The sequence below is a fragment of the Macaca fascicularis genome, chromosome 7 (assembly GCF_037993035.2).
Source record: "Macaca fascicularis isolate 582-1 chromosome 7, T2T-MFA8v1.1".
NCBI lineage: Eukaryota > Metazoa > Chordata > Mammalia > Primates > Cercopithecidae > Macaca > Macaca fascicularis.
The window spans coordinates 69546872-69567498 of NC_088381.1; the positions used below are offsets into that span (position 1 = coordinate 69546872).

Consider the following 20627-nt stretch of genomic DNA (forward strand, 5'->3'; position numbering starts at 1 on the left):
GGCAGGTGCAGGGAATGTGTGAGGCACACACCTGGCAGAAGGAGTGTGGTGACCAAAGGCCTGGCAGCAAGTGACCATAAGATGGCCAGGAACTGAAAGCAGTTCAGTGCAGTCAGAGCACAAATGGCCAGGGAGGGCTTGTGGTGGGAAACATGGTTGGAGGGAGCTGGTGAGCAGAGCCAGTTCATGAAGGATTTACCATTTCTGGGCTGCTGCCCATCCCACAGTGAATAAATTGAGACCCCAAGATAAAAGTGACTTATACAAGGTCACACAGCCAGCTGGGGTTCACTCAAAGCTAGAGAAGGAATCTTGCCCCAATCCCAGGGGGACATCACTCACTTGCAGGCATCCAGAGTAGAGCTGCAGCAGGAGGTGGTCAGCTGGGCCTGCTGCCAGGAGAAGGGAGGGTTTCAGGTTGGGACGTGCAGAACTGCAGCTGTAGGTCTGTGTCAGTCAGAGCCATGGCCACAGGCGATTCTCACCAAACAAGGAAGCTGTGTGAGAGAGGGAGCTGTGGTTAAGGTTCAGACTCTTGCCTGGAGGAGGCGAGGTGCCGCAGAGAAGGACGGGTGGGTTGCAGAAAGGGGTCCATGCTGTTGCACCCTCATGGTTCTGCTTTTAGCACTGCCCAGATCCCAGCATTTCCTTGGTCCTGACACCAGAAGGCACAGCCTCACTTTGTGTTCAGCCCAGACCTTGACTTTACAGGAGGTCAGACCTACAAATTTCCAGCAACTCAGGTGTCCTCCTTGGAGGATCCTGGAGCCAGAGGCCTCTGCCAGCTCTGACTCACCTCCCCTGGGCCCCAGAGGAGTCTCCCTCCCAGGTCTGGCTCACTGACCCAGCCCAAAGGGAAACATCACTGGCCTGATCACCTGGCTTGGTGGCTCAGCCCCAAGGAATGGAGTTTCTGGAGAATCACCCCCAGTCCAAACTGATTCCTGCTGATATTCCTTCTCCTAAGTGCCCTTGTGCTTGGGCTCCTGTGCAGCACCTGCCGTGCCATGCCCCACCTCCATGGGTTGGCTGGGGCCATGGTTGGGATCTGGGGGTGATACCAGTGTGGCCCACCTATCCCTACTTCTCTCTCAGGCCATTCTTTCAGCTGCCATTGAGGGTGAGGGGTGGGAGCTTATTGGCCTGAGTTTGCCAAGAAGTAAAAGCTCTGAGGCCAGATGGGAACCATATGTAGTGTCAAACCAAAGTGGGTCCACACTTCCTCCATTACCCCTGCTATTTCTCTCTGCTTGAGAGCTATTCATAGTCGTCCCACTTATGACCTTTGAGGAGGAATGAGGGGTTAGGGGCTCTGTCTCTTTTACCTTGAATCCCACCAAGAGCCCTTGATAAATTCAAAGGTGGGACCCAAATCTGAGCTTATGACCTATTTAGTAGACTCAGCAGCAGTCTGCTCCTCTGTTTGTTACCTTCCCCCACAATATAACCTGGTCCTCAAAGCAACTTGTAGTCTCAGGGGAAAAAGGAGAGGGAATCAAAGTAAAAATTTTAGAAGAAACAGAAATTAGATGTAAAAACTGCTCAGCTAAAGTTGAATTTCTGTTAATTCCAGAGGGAGGAACTAATCTATTAGGAAGTGACTTAATATTAAAATTAGGTATAGGATTATGTGTTGGCTCAGAAGGATTCTACACTTCATTAAACCTGCTCATCACTGCAGACAAAACATACATTCATCCTGATGTTTGGGCAAGGGAAGGGAATTGGGGAAAACTCTGAATTCCCCCTATACATATGAAGTTTAAAACCCCTGGAGAAACAGTAAGAAGAAAGCAATATCCTATTCCTTTAGAAGGCAGAACAGGCCCAAAACCTGTCATTGAAAGCCTCATCAAGGATGGGCTCCTTGAACCCTGTATGTCCCCTTATAACACCCCAATACTGCCTGTGAAGAAACCAGGTAGGTCATATCGACTAGCACAAGACCTCTGGGCCATCAACCAGACAGTCCAGACTACCCACTCTGTTGTTCCTAATCCTTAAACCATTCTCAGTAAAATTCCACATGAACATCAATGGTTCACAGTAATAGATTTAAAAGATGCCTTTTGAGCATGCTCCTTGGCTGAGGACAGCTGAGACATTTTTGCTTTCGAATAGGAAGATCCTCATTCTGGATGAGAGCAACAGAATCAATAGACAGTTCTACCCCAAGGCTTCACAGATCCCCCTAATCTCTTTGGTCAAATTCTAGAACAAGTGTTAGAACAAGTTTATATCCCAAAATGTATATGTCTGCTCCAGTACGTAGACGACCTATTAATATCTGGTTAGGCTGTAGAAAAGGTATCTGCTTTCTCCATCCATATCCTTAACCATTTGCAAGGAGAGGGGCTATGGGTTTCAAAGGGAAAGCTTCAATTTGTAGAGTCTAAAGTTAAATACCTAGGATACTTAATAAATAAGGGCAAATGAAGGATAGGGCCTGCTGAGAGTTGAAGGGATTGTGTCCATACCTTTGTCTAAGACTAAACAAGAACTCAGAAAATTCCTAGGGATAGTTGGATTTTGCTGTTTATGGTTTGACTCATATGCCCTAGTTACAAAGCCTCTCTACCTAAAACCTACCCAAGAAAAACCTGACCCTCGCCTGTGGACTTCTGAAGAAATCCACCAGGTTGAGGAACTAAAACATCTGCTTGTAACTCACCCTGTTTTAGCTTTGTCTTCCCTAGATAAGTCATTTCACCTTTCTGTTAACAAAAATAAGGGTATAGCTTTAGGGGTCCTTATGCAAGAACACGGAGGTCACCAGCATGGCTTTCCTATTAAAAGTTTTAGATCCAGTAACCTGTGGATGGCCTGAATGTTTCAATCCATTGCAGCTACCACCTTGTGAACTGAAGAAAGCAGAAAACTAACCTTTGGGGGAAAGTTAGTTGTAAGCACACCCCATCAGGTTAGAACGATCTTAAATCAAAAGGCAAGAAGGTGGCTTACTGACTTAAGAATTTTAAACTATGAAACTATCCTGTTAGAAAGAGATGATTTAACACTAACACTGAAAATTGACTTAACCCAGCAGGTTTCCTGACTGGAGATCCAAATCTAAAGGGACTTGAGCAGGTTTGTTTAGATTTAATTGATTATCATACAAAAGTTAGGCCTGATTTAAGAGAAACCCCTTACAAAATGGGGCAGCACTTATTTATAGATGGCTCTTCCCAAGTAATTGAAGGAAAAAGGCATAATAGATACTCAGTAGTCGATGAGGAGGCACTTGAAGAAGTAGAGTCAGGAAGACTGCCCAATAATTGGTCTGCCCAAACATGTGAATTGTTTGCATTAAATCAAGCCTTAAAGCACTTGCAAAACCAAGAAGGGACTATTTATATTGATTCCAAGTACACCTTTGGGGTAGCTCACACCTTCGGAAAAATTTGGACTGAATGAGGTCTTTTTAATAGCAAAGGTGAAGACCTGGTCCACAAAGAATTAATCACCCAAGTATTAGATAACCTCCAGCTGCCAGAAGAAATAGCTATTGTCCATGCTCCAGGACATGAGAAAGGTATTTCTTTTCAAAACAGAAGGAATAACCTAGCAGATCAAATAGCCAAACAAGCTGCCGTTTCCTCTGAAAACACGTTTTTCACTTAGCCCCTTGCCTTCCTCCCCCAACTGCAGTCCCCATCTTTTCTCGTTTTGAAAAGGAAAAATTAATAAAAATAGGAGGCAAAGAAAATTCAGAAGGGAAATGGGTGTCACCAGACCAAAAAGAAATATTATCCAAACCCCGTGTGAGGGAAATTCTCTCTCATCTGCATCAAGGGACTCCTTAGGGACTTCAAGCTATGTGTGATGCAGTCCTCGGGGTCTACAGATGTATAGGAATTTATACTTTCACAAGGCAAGTTACAGATAGTTGCCTAGTATGTAAGAAGACTAATAAGCAGACCCTCAGAAAACCACCTGTTGGAGGGAGAAATCCAGGATTAAGGCTGTTCCAAAGTGTCCAAATTGATTACACCAAAATGTCCCCAATAGGTCACTTAAATATTTATTAGTGATAGATCACCTTACTCATTGGGTAGAAGCTTGAGTGCAACTGCTAATAATGTAGTCAAGACATTCGCTGAAAATATTATACCAAGGTTTGGATTAATAGAAAATGATAATTCAGACAATGGGACTCACTTCACTGCACATGTTGTTAAGAAACTAGCCCAAGTTCTAGATATAACATGGGACTACCATAACCCCTGGCACTGACCTTCATCAGCAAGAGTAGAAAGAATGAATCAGACTCTGAAAAACCACCTAACCAAATTAGTCCTAAACTCAGTTGCCATGGACTAAATGCCTCCCCATGGCCTTGTGAAGATTCTGAACTTCCCCTCGGAAAGATGTCAGCTTATCTCCTTATGAAATGCTGTATGGGTTACCTTATCTACACTCCACTGCTGACATACCTTGTTCAAAACAAAAGATCTGTTTCTCAAGAACGATATACTTGGTCTATCCTCCACTTTCTCATTCCTTAGGACTAAAGGCCTCTTGGCGCAGATACCACGTTGTGAATTTCCAGTTCACCACCACCAGCCTAGAGAGAGAACACATTTTCATCCAAGGTTAGAAATAAGGGAAGCTCAAGCCCACCTGGGAGGGACCTTATCTAGTGCTTCTAATGACCGAGACAGCCATCTGCACTACTGAAAAAAAATGGACTCATCATACCTGAGTCAAGAGCACCACCCACTCCAGAATCATGGACAGCTATTTCAGGGCCAACTCCAACCAAGTTAAAGCTAAAACAGGTTTGATCCTCTTATGCTGTATTTCTTTTCCCCTTCTATTGCTAGTACTCTCATTATTAATGTAACTAGGTCAAGCTCACCCCAAACTATCACCTTTGATGCTTGCCTTGTTATAACCTGTGGAGATCTCCAAAGTCAAAAGCAACTCTCAGCCTCAGAGAAGTACCTCTGTCCCTTTCAGACAAAAGGCTCCCCCTTCATGACTCTTGTTCCTTAAGAAATGCAGGAAAACAGGCCTGCCACAGCTAGAATGATATTACGTGGACAACTGAACATCAGGACTGGACCTTGTCAACAGGCATGTCCCTAAAACCATACATTTACTTTGTTAAAGGAAACATCCTCCATCCCCCGACTGCCAGTATAACCAATCTAATCCAGTGCAGATTTCTATGCTTATCCCCACTTCTGCTGACCCTAAACCTACTTTAAGTCACGTATACAGCATGGGAGCCAAAATAGCAGGGACACATCTTATAGAACCCTTTGAAATGTATTTCATTACTTCCTCACCTCCTCCACCTTCTTCTACACTCTCTCCCAATGAAACTGCTGTTCTTCCTTCAACCAAGGATAAAACCAACATAGCCATTGTAGAAGTTAAAGATTTAAAACAAACCATAGCAATTGAGACAGGGTACCAAGATGCGACTGCTTGGTTAGAATGGATTAAATATTCCATCAGCACTCTGAACAGAAGTGATTGTTATGCTTGTGCACCCGGTATGGATGGTCTTCCAGCTGACCAGGCATGAGCTGTATGGTAGCTCTTTTCCAAGATGCCACAGCCTGGGGTAATGAATCCTGCTGCGCTCTCTCTCTGCTATTGCCTAAAGTCCAACACCCTGCGGGTCAGCCCCTGAGGGCCATCCAGCTTCCATCTCCTAACGCCAATTTTACCTCATGTCTCTCACGACAAGGGGAAAACTTGACATTTCATGGAAACCTAAAGGGGTGCAGTGAACTTAAACCCTTCCAAGAGCTTACCAGTCAGTCTGCCCTTGTTCATCCTCGAGCAGATGTATGGTGGTATTGTGGTGGACCCTTACTGGACACTCTGCCAAGAAACTGGAGCAGTACTTGTGCTCTAGCCCAATTGGCTATCCCGGCCCGCAGGATAGTCCGAGTAGGCCCTGGAGGAGGGGGTGGGAATTTGGGGAACAAGAGACACGAGAAATGGAGACAAGACAGTGCTCTGATCAAGTCTCGTTTAATGGCGGTAATGCACTGCCTTATATACACTTGGAAGGGAAGGGGTTGGGCTAAGGCGGAAATGATCTCATTGCCGAGGGCATGGCCAGGTTAGTTTCGGTTTCTCCGGTCGGACGTCATGTTGCACTTGCGCTGTTAAGTAGCAACTAAGTAACAGTTTTCGCGCGCGCGGGAAAAGTGAGTGAAGAAGAAGCAGGAAGAGCGCCATCTTTAATGAGGTATTAGTACAGGGGAAAAAAGGCAAAGATAGGGAGGAGGTAGAAAGTGGAAATGAATAGAGCTCAGGCGTTTTAATCGTTAATTATTATTTGCTATGGCCGGGGCGTGCAGCTCCGGACAGGTCCCCCTTTTTATATTTTTATGATAAGAAAACCCCTCGGGAACTGCGCCTGTCTTAGGTTGGGTCAACTCACCCCCACCTTCTAGGCCCGTCATGGGATAAGGCAGCAGCAAGGGCGGCCCTCCTGTCTTAGGCTCTGATGGAGATAGTGTCCTCTTACCCGTCATTGACTGTCCAGTTCAGCACACAGGGGAGGTGGTCTTATTAAGGTAAATAAGACTCACCATTTTCAGTCATCTCAAGGCGATGATAATGGACCTGTATAGGTTTGGCCTGGAAGGCCTCAATTTGTTGTCTGACAAATGCCATAAGCTTATTAAGGATTATAGGCCCGAGAGTGAGGAAGAGTAGAAGGGTGAGTAAAGGACCAAGAAATGGCAGGAGATAAGGGAGAAGTCCATCGAGTCCAGTCCATAGTGGATTGGCGGCCAAGCCTTTTCTGCGCTTTTCTAGTTCTTCTTGCAAAGTTTTTATCTTATCTCTGACGATTCCGGATTTGTTGGCGTAAAAACAGCACTTTTCCTGTAAAGCCAAACATATCCCTCCCTGTTCTGCCGTTAACAAATCTAGACCTCTTCTATTCTGGAGAACTACTTCAGCTAACGAGTCTACTTGGTCTTGTAAATCTTGTATAGTACTGGATAAGGTCTGTACATCTGAGATTAATTGATTGGATAATTTAGTATATTGGGTTAGTGAGACTCCTAGGCCTGTGGCTCCTGTAGTAAAAGCAGTGGTGATTCCTAGTCCAGCCAACAAGGGAATAAATTGTATGGCTCATTTCGGTCTATAAATAAAATGTTCAATAGCGGGGATGGGGATAGGTTCATCTCCAGGGATGATATCAATGTCGGGGAGAAGAGTGGCCAGAACACAAAGCCCTGTCCAATTTGTAGGTAGATACGTATATGCCATGTTGTTTCCACAAACGAAAACCGAGCCGTTTATAGCACACAAAGGGTTGGTGGCATTGATTATGGAAGTACAGTTGCCAAACACAACATAGCCTAAATCAATTTCTTTAGTGTTATTATATGATGGTGAAAAGAGGCAAGAGGAATTAGAAAACGTCATCGGTTGAACTAAGAGGGGGGTGGTAATAGGACAGGAATTATTTACTAAGGATTCATTTGAGTAATTGACATAGGGCAATGAAAGGTTAGGTATGGCTAGAGGAATAGGGGGGGCCCATTTTAAGACAAAGCCAACAATCGTGGGCCAGGCTTGTATTGGACATTTGAAGTAAATTGTAAGTAGCATTGAGGATATCAAAGGTTTGGGCATCGAGCCTAAAATTACCTCTAAGCTCAGGCAGGGCTAAAGGGTGATATTGAAGTTCAGGATATGGAGCTTTATGAATTTCTTCTAATTTTTTCTGGACGGTTTTAATTCTTGTAATATCTAATGGGCCTCTTCCATCAGAAATGTGAATGGGGGCGGTAGTGCTCCAACAAACAGGCTTTCCTTTTTGGCCGTTACAAGGAGATTGTACAAGTTTATTAGTGGATCCTAATACTTGTACGTCATTAATGCCTCCAGTTTGTGTTTTTAGTAACGTGGCCGTATAATATGTTCTATTGCCTGATTTGCATTGTTGATAGGATGTATAACAGGAACTATGTACAGAAGATTGGAAAGAGCTACAAAGGCATTCTAGGAGCGGCCCGTTAGGTGAGGTATCTCTTGGGGTAGACTTACATTTCCATAACTGGTTTGGCATTAGGTAAGCTGTCTTGCCCGTGCAGGTCACCTGGGTGATTCTATCTGATGGAGGTTCAGATATTTGTCCCCCTCTGCAGTCACAAGGCTGGCCGTATTGTTTTCATAATAATTCTCTTGCCTTACGAGGGTCACCAAAACCTGCATAGACTGTCACTATGTTATATAGAGTGATTATTCTCCAAAGGAATTTCATGTTAGGCTTCATTTTCTGAAAAACAAGAAGGAAAGAACTTCTCAGGGAGATTTATCTTTCCTGGACTGACAATGGTTATGATTTATTTGTCTTACCAATCTTTCAGGCAGCCATCTGGCTGCATCATTTTTTTGTGAGAAGATGCATAGTGAGCCTCTTCCCCAAATTAAAACTGGATCGGGGCCATGCCATGAACTATCAAGTGGATCTTTCCATTTTACCATTGCAAACTGTTTTTGAGATTCAGGATGCCAGAAATGGTCGGCAGCTGATTTTCCATGACTGTCCAAATTTTAAAAATTAAGGATAAACAGGGCATGATTGAGTATGTTTCTGGGGGTACCCTTCACGGGGTACCAGCTCCCCCCTTTTAATTTTGTGATAATAGTTTTTAATGACAGATGAGCTCTTTCTACTATACCTTGTCCTTGGGGATTATAGGGAATGCCTGTGGTATGTTTAATTTGTAGGGTATTACAAAATTGTAAGAAGGTTTTGGATATATAACCGGGGCCATTGTCTGTTTTGATTTGTTTGGGTATTCCTAAAATAGAAAAGCAGTGTAATAAATGAGCTATGACATGTTTGGTGGCCTCTCCTGTTTGGAGAGTTGCACTGATGAATCCACTATAGGTGTCTATGCATACATGGATATATTTTAGCTGACCGAATTCTAAGTGATGAGTAACATCCATTTGCCAAATTTCATTGGGGATGAGTCCTCGGGGGTTAACTCCTAGATGGGGAACAGGTAAATATGTTATGCAGTTGGCGCATTGTTTAACTATTTGTCGAGCTTGTTCTCTGGTAAGTTTAAACATAAGTCTTAAGGTTTGGGCGTTTAAATGATGTAAGGCATGTGCTTTTTGCGCTTGTTGCAAATTGTCTGTAGTGACTGTGGCTATGGTTTTTGTTGCCGTGTCAGCTGTTGCGTTACCTTGTGTTAGAGGTCCCGGTAATCCTGAATGTGCTCTAATATGCCCAAGAAAAAAGGGAGTAGTCCTTTTTCGGATAAGTTGTTGACATTGTAAAAATAGGTTAGCTGTATCTGAAATATGTTTAATTTGAGACACGGTCTCTAAGAGGGGTATTGAATGAGCCAGGTAGGCGCTGTCTGTATAAATGTTAAGTGGCTGACAAGGAAAAGCTGATAGTGCTGCAATTATAGCTTGCAATTCGACCAGCTGAGCTGATGTATAAGTGGTCTGGAATTTAACGACTACATTACTGTAAGTGTAAGCGGCAAGTCCTGTGGAAGATCCATCAGTGAAAATTAGTAATGCGTCATTGAGAGGTTCTTTACTGGTAATATGGGGAAATACAAACGCATGAAGTTTACAAAATTGAATAAGTTTGTTAGGTGGGTAATGGTTGTCAATCGCGCCAGTATAAGAAGCGCAAGCAATTGGCCAGGCTTCCGTATTTTGTAACAGCCAATGGATGCGTGATTGAGTGTAGGGCTGTATAATGGTAGAGGGTTCTATTCCAAAGTATTTTCTACTGTTTTCTCTTCCCAAGATAATTAGATCAGCTATGGCCTCATAATAAGGCAACAAAACCTTTTTAGGGGAGGAGGGCAGGTGTACCCACATAATGGGATTGTTCTGCCAAAATAGGCCAGTAGGGGTTATTGTTGTGTTAAAAATAAGGAATATTAATGTCTGAGAATAATCAATACCGGTAACAAATTGTGTTGCAATGGCATGTTCTACCTGTTGGAGTGTTATTAATGCTTCTTTAGTAATGGACCTGGGGGATTTTGGATTAGAGTCTCCTCTTAATATATCGAAAAGAGGTTTTAACTCTCCTGTGGTGAGCTTTAAGTACGGTCGAAGCCAATTTATGTCTCCCAGTAATTTTTGGAAATCATTTAAAGTTTTTAAATGATCACGATGTATAACGGCCTTTTGATTAATGATTTTGGGTCCATTAATTTGGAAACCAAGATAAGTGTATGGATCTTGTAATTGTACCTTTTCTGGGGCTATCTGTAGTCCGGCTGCTGTTAACTCTTGTTTGAGTTGGGCGAAGCATTGTAAGACTTGTTTGCCAATTTCTCCTGCTGTTAAAATATCATCCATATAATGTATAATATACATTTGTGCCCATGTTTTTCTGACTGGCTCTATAGCGGCAGCTACATATTTTTGACACAAGGTAGGACTATTGGCCATACCCTGAGGTAAGACTTTCCATTGATAGCGCTTCATTGGTTGTTTAAAATTTGTAGATGGAAGACTAAAGGCAAATCTTTTCTGGTCAGCAGGGTGAAGGGGAATTGTAAAAAAGCAATCTTTAAGGTCAATAACGATTTTAAAATATTTTTGAGGAATCGCAACCGGTGAAGGCAATCCTGGTTGTAAGGCACCCATAAGGATCATAGTGATATTTACTGCTCTTAAATCTTGTAAGAGTCTCCATTTACCAGACTTCTTTTTAATAACAAAAATAGGTGTATTCCAAGGGGAATTACTTTCCTCAATATGTCCTGCTGCTAGTTGTTCCTGCACTAACTGTTGGGCAGCACTTAGTTTATCATTGAGTAAAGGCCACTGATCAACCCAAACGGGCTCATCTGACTTCCAAGTAATGGGGTCAGCGCACCTTTGGGGTGCAGGTATGTCAGTGGCCTGAGCTAAAAATTTCCAAACCCCTTTTTATCAAGTTGTCCTGAAACCAGTATAGGGTGTGGGATACCGTTCTCTCCTTTTCCAAGACCTTTACCAGGGGTGTATCCTTGAGTTAACATTTGTGCAGTAACTATATCATTTGGACTACACATTATAATTTTCATTTGAGAGAGTAGATCTCGCCCCCAAAGGTTAACAGGTAGGTAAGGGATGACAAATGGCTTAATGAGGCCTGAATTGTTTTCTTTATCTGTCCATGTTAGGTATTTAGAACTTTGTTTAGGATTACTGCTTTGTCCAATTCCTCTCAAGTGAGTTAAAGTTTCTGTAGTAGGCCAATGAGAGGGCCAATCTTCCTGTTTAATGATAGTTACATCAGCCCCTGTGTCTATTAGTCCAGTGAATGCCTTCCCGTCTAACCATAAGGTTAGAGAGGGTTTTTGATTTGTAATTGGTTGCACCCAATATATATCTGATGATCCGAAACCTTTTATATTTCTATTAGAGTATTGGATATTATTATCTGTTTTAACCAAAGGTAGCAGGAGTAACTGAGCTATTCTAACTCCTTGAGGGACAGTAATAATACTGTCAATAGCTCTGGCCATAATTTTAATTTCTCCTTCATAATCATTATCGATAACTCCAGGGAGGACTTGTAAGCCTCTCATGGTGACACTACTTCTTCCTAAAAGTAGCCCAAAAGTGTTAGGCGGTAAGGGTCCATATATTCCGGTATTTAAGGTTTGCGGTCCCATTTCAGGTGTTAGTATTGTGTGGGAGGTGGAACTGAGGTCCAATTCTGCACTTCCTGGGGTTGCTCTACTAAGTTTTGAAATGGATTGCTGTTGCTGGCTGGAACAAAGCTGACTGCTCCATATGCTTGTTTCGGGGCCTGAGGCTGGCCCCTCATCCCGTTTCCCTGCCTGGGGGGTAAAGGATTTCCTTGACTGTCAGTTTTAGATTTACATTCATTTGCCCAGTGCCTTCCTCTTTTACATCTTGGGCAAAGGCCTGGGATTTTTGCTTCTGGACTCTTATTTTGGTTTTCACAGCAATCTTTTGCAAAGTGTCCCCTTTTACCGCATCTAAAACATCCCCCTTTATCTTTACCTTTGTTAATGAGGAAATCTCTTACTGTTTGGCCGCTAAAAGCGGCGGCCATTGCTAGGCCTTGTTGATATGAGGGCCCAATATCTGAACAAAGGCGAATGTATCCTGTTAAATCTGTTTTCTTTCGATAAGGTCTGATTGCCGCTTGGCAGGCAGGGTTAGCATTTTCATAAGCTAACTGTTTAACATAATCTACACCCGTTTCTGCATTTCCAAAGATTCTACCTGCTGTGGTCATAAGCCTATGCACAAAGTCTGAAAATGGCTCATCGGGTCCTTGTTTAACCGCTGTGAGCGAGGCCCCTGGATCTCCTTTAACGGGAAGTTTTCTCCAGGCTTTTGTAGCAGCAGCCTGGATTTGTGAGAACAGTCCAGGGTCATATTGCATTTGGGCCTGAGTGTCTGCATAATTACCTGAACCAGTTAACATATCAAAATTCCAACCGTTTCCTGCCTGTTGATTTCTTTTAGCTGTATCTCTACAATTTTCAAAGAACTCTGACTTCCAAATTAAGTGGTCTCCCCCAGAAAGAACTGCCCTGACTAAGGTATTCCAGTCTGTAGGAGTGAGCCAATTCTCAGCTACAGATTCCACTATAGCAAGAGTATATGGAGCAGTAGCCCCATACTGAGAGGCAGCAGTCTTTAACTCTTTTATAATAGTAAAATCAAATCCAGTATGATGCCTCCAAGCCTGTCCCTGTTCATCTATGGTTTCCGTGACCGGAAAAACGTCTTTGGGGGAGGAGTCTTCTCTATGTCAGCTAGCAACTAACCCCCCTCTTGGAACATGTTGTCCAGGCCGCTGAAGTGGGCGCAAGGAACCCTCCATAGCGTCTGAGTTAGGTATTTTTTCATTTCCTGTTTTTAGCTTTTGGAGCCTAATTATCAATGATTGATGTAACTCTTCAAGTTTAATCTGTTCTTCTAGTTGAGCAATTTTTTGCTTTAATTCTTCTTTGGGATCTATTGCTGCCATAACAATGGGCGCAGAAGCCTCATTATGTGTCTTATTATATGGGGGTGGGTATGAAGTAAAGGGAGGCAAATCAGGGTTGTGATATTTAGCCGCCTCTTCCTCTAAATCATCCCAATTTATATCCAATTGATTAGGCTTATTAATTTCCTCCTCCTTTTGAAGCATCTGTAAAATTGGGTATTTTTTTGGTTTATTTTCGTGTGGTATTTCTTTATCTATTACAGAAGGAGACTTAATTTCCTCATGATCACTTTCGAGGGAAATGAGATCTTCCTCCGTATCTTGCGGAGGTTTCGTGAGGTTAGAGCGGGAGCTAACCTTTAAAATATGCTCTGTCTGAGCGACCGCAGCCATGACTTGCGGATTGGCCTCCTTCTTATCTATTAAATCTCTAATGAGGTTCCAATAAGAGAAGGCGGTTACAGGAATTTTTTCTGGCCCAAAAGTATTATAATAGTCCTGAAGACAATCCCCTACTCTATGCCATCTTTTAATATCAATAGTTCCTTCCTGTGGGAACCAAGGGCAAGTGTCTTTTACGAAATCAAAAAATTTAAACAAATCATTACCTTTAACCTTTACTCCTCGTATCTTTAAAGCCTCTTTTAATTGTCCTACATATATTTGATGTTGGCTTAATTCTTGTCCCATTTTGGATGCGTCACTTACCTTCGATTCAGACGCGGCAGGTTCCCGCGGTGATTGGAAAAGTTTGACTCCTTTTGTCTTCGTTAGCGGTCGACCGTCCTTTGGCGTCCTCTTCCTCACGGAGTCCCTTGTTTCCAAGCCCCACGTTGGGCGCCACGTATCCCGGCCCGCAGGATAGTCCGAGTAGGCCCTGGAGGAGGGGGTGGGAATTTGGGGAACAAGAGACACGAGAAATGGAGACAAGACAGTGCTCTGATCAAGTCTCGTTTAATGGCGGTAATGCACTGCCTTATATACACTTGGAAGGGAAGGGGTTGGGCTAAGGCGGAAATGATCTCATTGCCGAGGGCGTGGCCAGGTTAGTTTCGGTTTCTCCGGTCGGACGTCATGTTGCGCTTACGCTGTTAAGTAACAACTAAGTAACAATTTTCGCACGCACGGGAAAAGTGAGTGAAGAAGAAGCAGGAAGAGTGCCATCTTTAATGAGGTATTAGTACAGGGGAAAAAAGGCAAAGATAGGGAGAAGGTGTGGGGTGGAAATGAATATAGCTCAGGCATTTAATCCTCAATTGTTATTTGCTATGGCCGGGGCGTGCAGCTCCGGACAATTGGCCATCCCTTTCACCCTAGCATTCCATCAACACAATACAAGAGAAAATCAGAAGAAGTGTCCCTCATGGGTCCTTTGACCCCCACATTTATATAGATGTTACTGGAGTTCCACAAAGGGTACCACATAAATTTAAGGCCTGAAATCAAATAGCTGCTATTTTGGTGGTCAACTGTAAACAAAAATGTAGAGCAGATAAACTACATTTATTACAACCAACAAAAGTTTGTTAACTACACAAGAGATGCCATTAAGGGAATAGCCGACCAATTAGGTCCCACTAGCCAAATAGTCTGGGAAAATAGGATAGCCCTAAATATAATGCTAGCAGAAAAAGTGGGGTCTGTGTCATGTTTGGAGTTCAATGTTGTACTTTTATTCCTAATAACACAGCCCCTGACGGAACAGTAACAAAAGCTTTGCAGGGCCTAACCTCCTTATCCAATGAGTTAGCAAGGAATTCTGGAATAAATGATCCCTTTACAAGTTTAAAGGAGAAATGATTTGGAAAATGGAAAGGATTAATGTCCTCAATATTTACTTCTCTTCCAATCATTATAGGTGTGCTTATTCTTGTTGGATGCTGTATCATACCATACATTCGCGGACTACTGCAAAGGGTCATAGAGACACAACTTACCAAAACCTCTCTTAGCTCTCCTCCACCCTATTCAGATAAGCTTTTCCTTCTAGAAACCCAAGCAGAACAGCAAAGCAAAGGCATGCTAAAAAGGCTGAGGTGGAAGAATTATACAAATTAAGACAGGGGAATCGTTAGGTATAGTGAGTTCCTCTTCCAAGGTTTAACTTGTTCAACTTCCTTGTTCTTTGTTCCTAAGAACAATTTCCCTGTACCTTCTCACCCCTACTTACCAGCTTAGTTACCTGTCTTGTAAACTACTCCTCCTGCCAGTCCCAACCTGTAACTCACATTCCCCCTCCCTTCCTTATTAGGGAAAATATTCGCAACAGTCAGTCGGGTCAGCATAGATTGTGCGGTCCAACCCCAGCCCATGGGGGAATGACACAGAGGTAGGGACTGCGTTAGGGATAAAAACCCCTGCTCTGCCCTGTTTGGTGTGCTCTGTGATCATGACTAACGCAAGCAGCACTCTTTTGCAGAAGCAAATTGTCTTGCTGAGAAAACTTTTTGGCCTGAGTGCTGGTTCTTCCTCACAGCACCCATCATTTGTTTCTAACAATCTCATGAAAAGCAGCCTAGAAAGAAGCCATTTATGCAGAAAGAGTAATAATTTATGCTCAAAAAGTCATATAAAAGATGAAGTTTCATTTGTTTACCAGCTAATTTACTTTCTAGGAGACATTTTTCATTCCCTACCAGTGATTCCCTACAAAGAGTTCCCAGATGCCAAGAAGTCCATAAAAGGGGTAATGGAATTGCCAAATTATGTTAAATACTTCAAAAGGACTCAAAGCCATGTACTGGCTCCCAATAAGCCTGCACAGATTATTAGAACAAGCTGCTTTGCATTTTGATGTGATTGGAACCCGTAACTAGATGGCAATCAGGTCTGTTACTGAAGATAGAAAAACTATACTTAAGTTTGTATAACAATCTTTCATAACATGGCTTCACAGAAAAGAAGTATAAAAAGGATTCCTTGAGGTTGAAAAATAGTGCTCTTTTCCCTTCATTAACTAAGATTAGGACAAATTTATAAAACAGGAAAAAAAAACAGCACAAATCCCTTGGCAAACAGAGTAAAACATCTACTCTGTTTTGCTTTTTTTCCCTCTTTACACTCTCTTTCATAGGAAGTCAATTTACAGACTTCCATCAAGCCCTTAGAGACCTTTTGGTACTATCTATGACACGTTCTTGATGTTATCTCTGCACTTTTGACAAATTCTTAGCAGTTAACTTACAAGGCAGTTAAGATTTTTGTTCAAGCACAATATAACTAGAATAGGGTCATATACTCAATAAAACAAATATTTACCAAGCATTTATTGAGTGGAAGATAAAAAGCACAAAGCATAATTATAAAAGATTCTCCCCTGCCACCATAAAAAAATTAAACAGGCTTACAGAATACAGAAAACATGACCAAAGCAAAAACAGTAAGGACTAAAGAGGGGAGGAAGGGGAAATATCAACATGAACTGAATATGACCCAGAAGAGCCTTCATGGATGGTCAGACATGTAAAGACAAACTGGGTAGGGTTAAGGGGTGGAGGTCAGGGGCACATTCTATAGGGGAACAGCAGCTAATACAGAAGCCTGAAAGGAAAAACGGGCAGAGCACCTGTACAGGACTCTTCAGGAACTAGCACGCAAATGTGTGAAAAACAACTTAGTGAGGTACCGTTCACTCAAACATTAGAGAAACTGCATAAAAATGCTTCTTGGTAAGCATGAAGAAGGCAGGGCCTGGCTTGTAGAAGAATTCAATAAACATCCGAACTGTCTAAAGAGGAAAAATTAATGAATAGGCCAAACTCACTCCTTTCTTTTTTTTAACAGCTACGACTTTAGAGAATTACAAATCACAAACCCACCAGACAGGTCCTGGCATTTGAAATCCAACCCCATTTTTTCCTTGATCTTTCCCTTCTGAGCCAATGGTATCAACATGAACAAAACATCTTGATTTGATCAAACACTCATGCATGGTTAAAAGAGTCTTTACCTTCAAGATAAACAAACAGAAATATTTACAGATGAAGTGATCTGTACAGAATCTGCTTCAAAATAATCCCAAGTGAAGTATAAATGAAATAAGATTTGCCAAAAGTTTATCATTGTTGAGGCTGGCTACAGTACATAGTCAACTTTTGTTGAGGCCAGGCATGGTGGCTCACACCTGTAATCCCAACACTTTGTGAAGTGGAGGCTGAAAGATCACTTAGCCCGGGAGTTTGAGACCAGCCTGGGAAACATAGGGAGACAATGTCTCTTAAAGAAAAAAAAAAAAATTAGCTACTTATGATGGTGAATGCTACTTCAGAGGCTGAAGTAAAAGGATCACTTGAGTCTGGGAGGTCAAGGCTGCACTAAGCTGTGATTGTGCCACTGCACTTCAGCCTGGACAAAACAAAAACAAAAACAAACAAACAAAACAGATGTAACATACTATAACTGTCAGACCATTTGCAGCAACTTGGGCTACAGTTTTCTTCTTTAAACCCAAAAGAACTTCTGACCAGGTAAATCTAGTCCTTTTTTCTTTTTTAATGAAAAATCTACTTTATAAAGTACCTTCCCTTATCAGAGAGAAAGAAAAGGAAAATATAAAAGAGCTGAGTCAAATTTGGAGTTAATAAAGGTTTGTAATTCTTCAAACAAGAACCCTTGCTGTGAATTCTAAAAGTAAATAATAGACATGCTGAAAAAAGATTTCATTTTAAGAAAGATTCTGCATCAAACCCTTTTACAAAAATAGTATACACAACCCACTAAAAATCCTGTTCCAAAACACTGCTTGGTCTAAATTCACAGTTTCATTAATAAAAATGAGCACAATAAAACAGTACTCTATGCCCCCATCTCACCCCAACAATTATCTTCAAATGATGTCCAGATTTCTGTACACGATTTGCCAATCCTACCTAGGTCTTAAAAAAAATCTCAGCTTTAGAGGAAAATCACTGGTTAATTAAAATGTCATTTAGGGTTGTATTTGTTTTCTATGAAGGGATAATAATGGGATATTTTATTTTCATTTATTACTAAAACAACACCTTTCATTATTAGAAATATATTCCCATTTCAAGATATGTTTCAAAGCAAATTATATTCTTCATCTAGCCACTTTCATAGGTGTTTTGAATGCAATATTTTATTATAAAGCCTTGGCTGGCCTCCAGAGTTAATTAGCACCAAGATGGGTTTATTTTCAAAAGACAGGACATTCTTTTCAGCCTTCAAAGTGTTTTCATCAAAAATTACTATGTATCATACAAATAATATGCTCACTGTAAACATTTAAACGATTCAAAGATAAAGTAGAAAGTCTCCACCTATCTGCCCTCTAAGATGTCACTACTTATGCTTAACATATTTTATTTTTTAAAAAGGAGGGGAAACCACATCATAACTACTTTAAAAGGCCTTTACAACTTCTTTGTAATTACACATACACACACATACACACAGACACACACACACACAGTGGGGAAGGGCAGGGGGGTGGGGGAAGGAGGGACAGACAGACACATACACTTCAATGTAAGACTTATTATAAAACATACAAAAAAAGTGAGAAAACAGAGATGGGTGGGAGATAGTCCTGCAATTTCAATATCTGAAGTCAAAACAACTTATTAGGAGATAATTTAGAATGTCTTCTTGTCAACCCTATTTGGGGAAAATACTGATTTGATAAAAGGTTACAGACTGACATCAAAAAGGAGCTGCCTTTTGAAGGTCAATCAATCCTTTGGTTTTAGGAAAAACTAAAATGTTACAAAACACTGACAGTAAAACATACAGAGAACTCAAACTGATCTAACTGCACTTATCCTCTCCTTCCCAATTATCCTTTATCACTAATTTTCCCAAACTACTATTCTATTAGTTTCCCATTGCTGTTACAACAAATTATCACAAACTCAGTGGCTTAAGACAACACAAACTTACTATCATATTATCATTTCTGGAAGTCAGAAGTCCGAAATGACTTTCACTTGTTTAAAAATCAAGGTGCTGGCAGGGCTGTGTTCCTCCTAGAGTCTCTGTGTGGAAAAAGTGTTCTTTTGCTATTTCCAGCTTCTAGAGCTGCATTCCGTGGCTCATGGGCTCCTTCCTCCATGTTCTAAGCCAGCAGTGTAGCATCTTTGAATCTCTGACTCTGACCACTGACTCTCCTGATACTCCCTCTCACTCATGAGAACCCCTGTAATTACACTGGGACACTCAGATATTTCAGAATAACCTCCCATCTTGAGATCTTTAATTTAATCAAGTATGAAAAGTTCCTTTTGCCATGTAAGGTAAATAGTCACAGGTTCTAGGGACTAAGAAGTGAATAAATTTGGGGGAGCCATCCTTCTGCATAACACAACTACTTATTTACAACAGTTCCCTAATCAAAAACCTTTAATAACCAAAACCAGACAAAGACATCACAGGAAAACTATAGAACACATCTCTATGTATAGACACAAAAGTCCTCAAAATACTTTCAAAACAAATCCAACAACATATAAAAAAGATTGTGCAGCAGGATCAAATGATACTTATCTCAGGAATGCCAGGTTGGCTTAACATTAAAAATTCAACCAAGGCAGCCTGGCAACACAGCAAGAACTTATCTCTAAAAAGAAAACTAGGCCGGGCATGATGGCTCATACTGTAATCCCAGCACTTTCGGAGGCCAAGGAGGAAGGCTCACTTGAGCCCAGCCTGGGCAGCATAGTCAGATCTCATCTCTACAAAAAAGGAAATAGCTGGGCATGGGTGCACATGCCTGTGGTTCCAGCTACTCAGGAGGCTGAGGTAGGAAGATCACTTGAGCCTAGGAGATCGCAGCTACAGGGAATCATGGAATACTCTGTCTCAATAAATACATAAATAAATAGCCAGGCATGGTGGTGCACACCTGTAGTCCTGGCTGCTCAGGAGGCTGAGGTGGGATGATCCCTTAAGCCCAGGAGTTCCACGATGCTGTGAGCTATGATCATGTCACTGCACTCCAGCCTGGGTGACAGATCAAGGCCCCAATCTCTTTAAATAAATAAAAACTATTTAATTCAGTCAATGTAATATATCACACTAATGAAACAAACAAACAAAAAACCCACATGGCCATCTCAACACAGAAAGATCACCTGACAAAATCCAACATGTTTTCATCATAAAAACATTCAAAGTAGGAATAGAAGGGAATGTCCTCATCTAACAAAAGGTACCTGTGAAAAACCCACACCTAACAACATCACACTTAATGGTGAAAACTTGGATGCTTTCTCTTTAAGATCAGTAGCAAGACAAGGATGTTTGTGCTCACTACTGCTATTCAACGTTGTACCAGAGATTATTCCCAGGGCAATTAGGCAAGAAAAAGAAATAAAAGGCATCCAGATTGGAAGGGAAGAAAACGATCTCCGATTACTTCATCCTGTACATAGAAAATCCTCAGGCATCCACTTAAGAGCCATTGCCAAACAAACAAGCCAGATTATAGTTTATAATTGACCTGTGAAAGAAGGCTATAATTTCAGATATCAGTATGCAAAAATCAATAGTATTTCTATATATAATCAATGAACAATCAAAAACTGAACAATATAACAAAACTAACAATTGTATCAAAATGAATAAAATCACAAGCAACAAATTTCAAGAAAGTACCAAGTTTATACAGTGAAAACTAAAAAACACTGTTGAAAGAAATCAAAGACAACCTAAATGAAAGGAATTGAATTCAGAGTCCAGAAAA

General features: G+C 41.6%; 1 protein-coding gene and 1 pseudogene across 2 annotated transcripts in view; one reads left to right on the forward strand and one right to left on the reverse strand.

Annotated features, from left to right (window-relative positions):
• Positions 1-14004, reverse strand: part of LOC135964430 (chondroitin sulfate proteoglycan 4-like) — a 41408-nt pseudogene extending 27404 nt beyond the window's left edge.
• The window catches only part of LOC102117892 (ubiquitin-conjugating enzyme E2 Q2-like), a 155436-nt gene that overhangs the window by 88923 nt on the left and 45886 nt on the right, over positions 1-20627 (forward strand). The gene's annotated exons all lie outside the window — the stretch shown is intronic.